Consider the following 9,103-nt stretch of genomic DNA (forward strand, 5'->3'; position numbering starts at 1 on the left):
CTTCTTTCATTTCTTTCAGGCTCTCTCTAAATTTTTTTTGAAAATCCTGTATCATTTCTAATGTTAAATTTCTGATTTGTCCTTCTGACAATCTCTCCAGTTCTTTGTTGTAAGGTTCTCTTTTGTGGGGTTGGGGGAGCTAATTGCTTCCTTATTATTACTCCTTCTCACAATTTTAGGAGTTTGTATCTGTTGCTTTTGATAGATTTCTCTCGGTCTCTAGGTGTTAGCTGGTATATCCAAGGGCAAGTTGCATTGTATTCAATGGTGAAGGTTGAGTGAGGAGGGAAGTGAAGTCATAAATGCAAGACTAGGATAAAGCCACAGATAGAATCAAATAGAATGACTTTGGTAAGGTAGTGTATAGTAGAGATTAGAGATAGTGAATATGTAGTAGTATTTTAGTAACCAATGTATTTATTGGCATGAAGTAAACTTAATACAAGACAAAGTAGAAAAAAGAGAAGAAAGAATAAAAAAGGGATGGAGAGAAGAGAATAGGTATGTACCAGAGAAGAAGCTTATAAAAGGGGTAGGGAAGAGAGCAAACAAACAAACATACATATACAAAACAACAAAATCATGCAACCTTACAAATCTGTGAATACTCAGCAGACTTGACCTCTGCAGTCACTTTCTGTGCAAACAAACACCTAGTGCTGCAAGCTTGGTTCTCTGAGACTCAGTCTATGCAGATGGCTGGTATCAATGGAGCTGCATCTAGTGTTAAGCATAAGTCTCCCTCCACACTCTCCACTGATGCAGAGCCCGAGTCTCTCCAAGCCTCTGCTATGTCCAACAGCAGACTCCACTCCCACTTTTGCCAGACTGAACTGCAAAGTCTAAGACCCAACAGGTTTATTATGGTTGTGTGAGTCCCTGGGGGCACTGTGCTGGGTCAGTGGGTTCATTTATGGTATTGTTGAGCGCTGCTCTGGATCTCTGGAGGATGTGGTAAGCTTAGTTGCCACTGCTCTAAGCCAATTTATGAAGGAGGAACTGAGGATTTACAATTTTCATGAACTGTAGCCACTTACTTTATTTCAAGTCACTAGTTCTTTTCCTGTGAGTCTGATATTTGGGCCTGGAGAGGCAAGATAGCACCTACCCCGGCATTGGCCTAACCCCTTGGCAGGCTTCGATCCAGGCCTCAGAGTCCCCAGCACTGGCCTTGCCTCACAGCAGGCTACAGCCATTGGAGGCAGGCAGGGTCCTTTTCTACTCTCTTACGGGCCTTCTAGCTTCTTTTCTTGCCACCTTTCACTTATTGTACTCTTAAAAAATTTATGGAGAAGTTCCTTCCGGGTCACTGACGGAAGCATTTGCCTGGTGGGGGAAGTTTTGGGGTCTTCCCCACAACTTTTTAGCAGTATCCCAGGTGAGGTGCTTGTGATTTCAGGGATGAGCCCTCCAAAAGGCAACATGGCTTGTTCCAGACCTCAGAAGCACCAGAACACATTTAGCTTCAAAAATGACAAGTTTGATAAGAGTGCTCAGACCAAGAAAATTAATGCAAAACTTCATGATGGAGTATGTCAGCACTGCAAAGAAGTTCTAGAATGATGTGTAAAATACAGCAAATACAAACCATTATCCAAACCTAAAAAATGTGTTAAATGTGTACAAAAGACAGTGAAGGATTCTTACTACATAATGTGTAGACCATGTGCCTGTGAACTTAAAGTTTGTGCTAAATGTGGAAAGAAGATATTGTTATTCCATTTAACAAAGAACCAGCAGAAACAGAAAATACTGACAGTAATAAAAGTTCCAGCTATAGAAGAAGCTGCAAAAGCAAAGAAGAAAGTGATGATGCCTTAGATTTTGATATTGACATAGATGACACAGATGATAGTCAAGTAGACTGATGGGACTGTATTAGAAGACAGTTGGAGAATGTCAAATTCTTTTTTTTATTATTTATTTATTTATTTATTTTATTATTGGTGCATTGTAATCATACATGACATTGGAATACAAGATTTGAGAGGATATACAAGCACACATCATCCAATTTGCCCTCATCCAATCCCCATCCCATTCCCTCCCCCTCCCTCGATCCCATGCTTGATTGGTGATTACCTTTGATACATTTGTTTACATACCTCCTGAGTTTTAAAGAGGTTCCATCCTCCCCCATCCCATCCCCTTTGACTGGTCACCTTAATTGCTTCGCTATAGGGCCCTTTCTGCAACTCGACCTCCTCCTGTTACCCCTTTCCTCCTGGATTTTGCTAGTTAGGGGAAGCATCTGGTTTTTAATTTCTGTGATATTTCTCTGTGCATGATGCATTGCAAGTTCCGATCCCACTCTTGACATCCCCAGTAGAGGCCTGGCCACCTGGGGGACTCTGATCCCGACCTTGCTGGCTCCAGCACCAACCTTGCCTCATGGGAGGCCCCGTTATTGGCATTGCTGGCCCCCACACCAGCTAAACCCCTCGGCTGGCTCCGATCCCAGCCTCAGAGGCCCAAGCACTGGCCTTTCCTCATGGCAGGCTCCGATACTGGCCTGGCTGACCCTGGCACCAGCCTAACCCCTTGGCAGGCTCCTATCCTGGCCTCGAAGGCCCCAGCACCGGCCTTGCCTCACAGCAGGCTCTAATCCTGGGCTCACTGGCCTGGCACCGGTCTAACCCCTCGGCAGGCTCCTATCCTGGCCTTGAAGGCCTCAGGAGCATCTATGTATCATGGCAGGCTCCGATCCGGGGCTCGCTGGCCCCGGCCCCAGCCTTTCTCCTCAGTAGGCTCCGATCCCAGCCTCGGAGGCCCCAGTACTGGCCTTTCCTCATGGCAGGCTTCGATCCTGGCCTTGCTGGCCCTGGAACCAGCCTAACCCATCAGCAGGCTCTGATCCAGGCCTCAGAAGCCCCAGCACCGGCCTTGCCTCATGGAAGGCTCCGATCCCAGCCTCGCTGGCCCCGGCACCATCCTTACCCCTCGGCAGGCTCCAATCCAGGCCCCCAGCACCAGCCTTACCTCATGGCAGGCTCCGATTCTGGCCTCACTGACCCCGGCACCAGCCTAACCCTTTGGCAGGCTCCGATTCAGACCTCGAAAGCCCCAGCACCAGCCTTGCATCACGGCAGGCTCCGATCCTGGCTTTGCTGGCTCTGGAACCGGCCTTACCCCTCGGCAGGCTCCTATGTTGGCCTCGGAGGCCCCAGTACCTGCCTTGCCTTGTGGCATGCTCCAATCCCAGCCTTGCTGGCCCTGGCACTGGCCTTTCCTCTTTGTGGGCTCTGATCCCAGCCTTGGAGGCCCCAGTACCGGCCTTGCATTGTGGCAGGCTCCGATCCTGGGCTCACTGGCCCTGGCCCCAGCCTTTCCCCTTGGTAGTCTCTGTTCCTGGCCTCAGAGACCCCAGTACCAGCCTTGTCTCGCTTCAGGCTCTGATCCTGGCCTCACTGGCCTAACCACTCGGCAGGCTCTGCCATGAGGCAAGGCAGGCTCTGATCCTGGCCTCGCTGACTCTGGCACTGGCCTAACTCCTCGGTAGGCTCCAATCCCGGCCTCGGAGGCCTCAGTAGTGGCCTTACCTCATGGCAGGCTCTGATCCTAGCCTAGCTGACTCTGGTACCAGCCTAACACCTCAGCAGGCTCCTATCCTGACCTCGGAGGCCCCAGCACTGGCCTTGCCTCACGGCAGGCTACAATTCCAGGCTCGCTGGCCCTGGCACTGGCCTTTCCCCTTGGTAGGCTCCGATCCCAGCCTCAGAGACCCCAGCACTGGCCTTGCCTCGTGGCAGGCTCCGAACCTGGCCTCGCTAACCCTGGCACCAACCTAACCCCTCAGCAGGCTCCTATCCTGGCCTCGGAGGCCCCAGTACAGGCCTTGCCTCATGGCAGGCTCCGATCCCAGCCTTGCTGGCCCTTGCCTTGGCCTTTCCCCTTGGCAGGCTCCGATTCTTGCTTCGGAGGCCCCAGAACCAGCCTTGCCTCATGGCAGACTCCAATCCCGGCCTCGCTGGCCCCAGCACCGGCCTAACCCCTGGGCAGGCTCTATTCCCCATCTCAGATGCCCCAGCACTGGCCTTGCCTCATGGTAGGCTCCAATCCCTACTTTGCTGTCCCTGTCACCAGCCTCACCCCTCAGCAGGCTCTGATTCAAGCACCCTCTTCACTCAGCAGGTTTCCTACTTTCCTGAGGGTGCGTGGTGGTGGCATTCTATCTCTTGGGTTATTTCTTCAAAAGTTCCAGGTGTATTGCATCAGAACTCTGCCTCCTCTGAGTACTGGCTGCTGCCATTGTCGCTGCCTCCACCATTTCAAATCTTTCCCAAGCTATTTTCCCACACTGCATGTTGTCCAGTGTTCCTAAGCATGCGCGATGGTAGCATTCCACCTTTGGGGTAATTTCTTCAGGGTGGGTTGGATCCGATCTCTGCCTCTCCCAAATACAAGCTTCTACTGCTGCCCACACCACCTTCCTCCTAGGTCTCCACTAAACTCTCTCCTAACAGGTGATGTCCAGGATTCTTAAGGATATAGAGGAGAAGCAGTCCTCTTTCGTGGGGATTTTTTCCAAAAGTTCCAGTTCAGTTGGATATGTTTTGTCTGTATCTCCAGTATACTGGCTGCCACTGCAGCCATCTTGACCCCTCTCCAATATTTTTCTTTTCTTTTTTCTTTTCCTTTTTTTTTTTTTAATAAGAGAAGACAGTATGTGTGGTTTGAGGAAGTTGTGGCTGTCAGGCACTGAGTAGCAATGAATTTTTTTTTCTTTCCTTGCTTCCCAAACTGGAATTCAACAGTCTCACCATGCAGAGCAGATTCTGCTGTTCTAAGCATATCATGGCCTGGTGTAGCACAGCAGAGCTGGGTTCCTCTGTACCCACGGTTAGGTCTCCTGTTTGGCACTAGGCCCCCCGGAACTTGGGCCCAGCCTCCTGCCCGACACCATGCCTTCCCAGGGGTAGGCTGGGCTGCCCGCCCCCCTACCTGGAGCCCAGTGCCTTGTGGCCTGGACCTCCGGACCTTCCAGGGGGCAGGTGTGCCCCACTCGACCTCCGCCCAGGGCCCAGAGCCTTGTGGCCTGTCCCTGTCCTTCTGGGGGGCAGGTGTGCTCCGCTTGACCCCCGCCCTGGGGCCCACATCTTTGTGGCCCGGACCTCCGAACCTTCCAGGGACAGGCATGCACCGCTTGACCCCTGCCCGTGGGCCCAGGGCCTTCTGGCCTGCCCATATCCTTCTGGGGAGCATGTGTGCCCCACTCGACCCCCACCCGGGGGTCCAGGGCCCTGCAGCCCGGCCCAGCCCTTCCGGGGACCAAATGTGCCCCGCTTGATCCCTGCCCCAGGACCCAGGGCCCTGCAGCCTGGCCTGGTCCTTATGGGGTCCAGGCATGCTCCCTCGACCCTGACCCGGGGGCCCAGGGTCCTGCAGCCAGGCCCCGTCCTTCTGGGGGGCCAGGCGTGCCCCGCTTGATCCCCACCCAGAGGGCCCAGGGCCCTGCAGCCTGGCCTGGTCCTTCCAGGGCCCAGGCATGCCCCCTTGACCCCTGCCCGGGGGTCCAGGACCCTGTGGCCAGGCCCGGTCCTTCTGGGAACCAGGTGTGCCCCACTCGATCCCCATCTGGGGGGCCCAGGGCCCTGCAGTCTGGCCCAGTCCTTCTGGGGGCCAGGCATGCCCCTTGACCCCCGCCCGGGGGCTCAGGGCCCTGCGGCCAGGCCCGGTCCTTCCAGGGGCTAGGCATGCCCCCTCGACTCCCACCCGGGGGCCTAGGGCCCTCAAGAATGTCAAATTCTAACCAACACTTCTGCCTTTGAGAGTTGCACAAAAATACTGTCATCTCCTAATGAGGTAATCAGAAAAGGCTATAAAACATAGGCAAATATGTAAATGGATAATAGAAATTGTGTCAAATATTTGAATAATTACAAGACTTTCATCTAGAGTATTTTTATAACAAAACTTTAAGTTGCATATTCAAGCATATCATACAATATTTCAGTTCATAAGAATTATAATTACCTAATATTACCTATAATACCTAGTATTATCTAGTATTAAATTAAACAACTATAGAATTGGTGGTTATACAAGAACTATCTCATTTAAAATATCATGAAATTAGGGAAACCCTGGAAGATGGCGCAGCCAACGAAAAGGACATGCATTCCTCAGAGAAGCCCTGGACCCCCAATTTTGGTTTAATATCTGATTGGGACAACTTAAGGAGACATTTTCAGCTGTGACTTCCTATCTAGAATACAGGAAAGAGAGTGTGATAATGGTGGAATAGAAGCAAGATGACAAGGAGGTGCCTGCCATGCAAGAAGTGATTTTTGGAAGAACATCCCAGAAGAGATGAGAGAAGACCGCTCCAGCTGTGCATGTTGGGAAACTCTTAATAACATACCTTGTAAGGAAAATGATCTGGGCATGGTGGAGGAAGCTGAGCAGTGCTGGGCAGGAAGCTGAGCCGCGTGTCCCAGGGAGCTCAGCGTGCCTGGTGGCCGCACTTCTCTATGCTGCACTGGGGGCCATGATGTGCTCAGAATAGCAGATCCTGTTCCACGCGGTGAGGCTGTGGGCCTCCAATCGTGGAGGAGACATAAAATTCATTGCTGCTGAGTGCTCGATCTCACAACCTCTTCAAAACACACATACTGTCTTCTCTTGTTAAAAAATATTGGAGAAGGGCCAAGATGGCAGTGGCAGCAGTCAGGATTCAGGAGATGCAGACAAATCCTAACTAATCCACCTTGAACTTCTGGAAAAAAATCTCTGCGAAGGGGGACTGCTCCTGCTGCATATGCTTAAGAATTCTGGACATCATACCATATACGGAAGGAGCTCAGCAGAGAACCGGGAGGAAGGCAATGGCAGCAGGTGTGGCAGAGGCCAGTATTTAGCAGAGGAAGAGATCTGAACCAATTGGCGGCAGCGACTGCGGTGGCAGCAGTGGTAGCAGCGGATGCTAGTATTTGGGAGAGGCAGAGATCTGACCCAATCCACCTTGATCTTTTGAAGAAATCACCCCAAAGGTAGAATACTACCGCCGTGCAAGCACTGGAATTCTGGACAACATGCTATGTGGGAAAAATGTTTGGGAGAGAATTGAGATGGTGGAGAAAGCAGCAATGGTGGTGGCCAGTATTCAGGAGAGGCAGAGATCTGATTAGTCCACTTAGATCTTTTGAAGAAATCACCCCAAAGATAGGATGCTACCACTGCACATGCTCGGTAATTTGGGAAAACATGCTTTGTGAATAAGGTGTTTGGAAGAGAACTGAGATGGCTGTGGCAGCAGCAGCGGTGGTCAGTATTTGGTAGAGGCAGAGATCCAATCCAACCCTCCTTAAAATTTTAAAGAAATGTCCTCAAAGGTAGACTACTACTGCCTCACATGCTCAAGAGTTCTGGAAATCATATTGTGGGGGAAAGGTGTTCAGGAGAGAACTGAGATGGCAGTGGCAGCAGCAGCAATGGTGGTGACTAGTATTTGGAGGGGCAGACAGATCCAGTCCAATCCACCTTGAACTTTTGAGGAAATCTCCCCAAAAGTAGACTGTTCCTGCCACACAAGCTCTGAAATTCTGGACAACATGCTAAGTGGTAAAAGGGTTTGGGGGGTATCAGATGGAGCCCCACATAGCCAGGATAGGCCGCCATGCTGTGTGTTCTGGGAGACATCAGCCCTCATGGCCACCGCGCTCCTCTGTGCAGAGTGGGAGACCAGGGCACACATGGAGCAGCAGAGCCTGCTCTCCGAAGAGAAACTGTGGACCTCTGCCTTTGGAGGGAAGACAATATTCATTGCCACTAGGTATTTGGGGTCCCAGCTTTTGCAAAAGACAGGTACTGCTTTCTCATATTAAAAAAAAAAAATGGAAGAACACCAGGCATGGTGGCGCACGCTTGTAATCCCCACACGTGGGAGGTGGAGACAGGAGGATCCTGCAGGTTCGAAGCCAGCCTTGCTGGCTTAAGAGACCCTGTTTCCAAATAAAACTATAAAAAAAATAGGTCTGGGAGTATAGCCTGGAGGTAGAAGGGTTTCCAGGAACCCCAGTACCACCACCAAAAAAAAAAAAAAAAAAAGATATAAAAAGGGAACATCTATAGACAACATGCTCATAGTGACAGAGACCTGAGCCCAATGCACAGCAAGGCTGGTGCCAGGACCTCTGAGGCCAGGATAGGAGCTTGCCATGCGGTGAGGCCTGTGCTGGGGTTAGCAAGGCCGGGATTGGAGCCACAGGCCAGTGCTGAGGCCTCCGAGGCCGGGATTGGAGCCTGCTGGGTGTCCAGACCAGTGCCAGGGCCTTCAAGAGTGGGATCGGAACTTACAATGCGGCATACACAGAGAAATATCACAGAAAATAAAAAATCAGATGCTTTCCCTAATATGCAAAAACTAGGAAGAAATGCGTAATAGGAGAAAATTTAGTTGAAGAAAGGGCCCTGTGGAGGAGCAATTAAGGTGACCAATTAGAGGGGATAGGATAGGGGAAGATGGAATCTCTTTAAAGCACATGATGTACGTAAACCAATATATCAAAGTTAATCACTAAATCAAGCATGAGATTGAGGGAGGGGGAGAAAATGGGATGGGGATTGGATAAAGACTAATTGGATGATGTGTACTTGTATATCCTCATACCTCTTGTGTTCCATTGAGATGTTTTACTACAATGCACCAATAAAAAAATTTTTAAAAGTTATGGCACTTTCTTTCTTTTGTCAGAATGCTTTTTTTACAGCAATAAAGAGGGAGTGTCAGCAGGACAGATACATACTGCTTTTCTCAGTCGTCACCTTCCCAGAAGTCTGAAAACATCCAGAAAGCCTAGATTTTTTCCAACTAGTACTTATTTTCCCTATACATACTGTAACATGAGCAATCCATACACACATACTTAACAAAGGCTATCATTTCAAAGTGTCTTCTAAATAGGAACATTCAAGCCTAGAACCCTCCCCCCTCCTATCTTATCAACCCAAGGGTCAGATATACACACCTGCAAAACTTAGGACTTTAATAATCTCATTTCCTAAGTGGTTTTAAGTTTAGCCTTTCCTATGATTTTTAACACAAAGTATAAAAAAGTTTGCTACTTTCATCATATACTGGCAACCTGAGTAAGAGCCTTTAGAA

General features: G+C 50.1%; 1 pseudogene across 1 annotated transcript; it reads left to right on the top strand.

Annotated features, from left to right (window-relative positions):
- The first annotated feature begins 1,401 nt into the window (after positions 1 to 1,401).
- On the top strand, positions 1,402 to 1,868 carry LOC308259085 (uncharacterized protein C9orf85 homolog; annotated as a pseudogene). The gene has a single exon. The product of its transcript is annotated as an uncharacterized protein C9orf85 homolog (transcript).
- Positions 1,869 to 9,103: the final 7,235 nt, after the last annotated feature.

Source organism: Muscardinus avellanarius, assembly GCF_963383645.1.
Source record: "Muscardinus avellanarius genome assembly, chromosome: 2".
Classification (NCBI taxonomy): Eukaryota; Metazoa; Chordata; class Mammalia; order Rodentia; family Gliridae; genus Muscardinus; species Muscardinus avellanarius.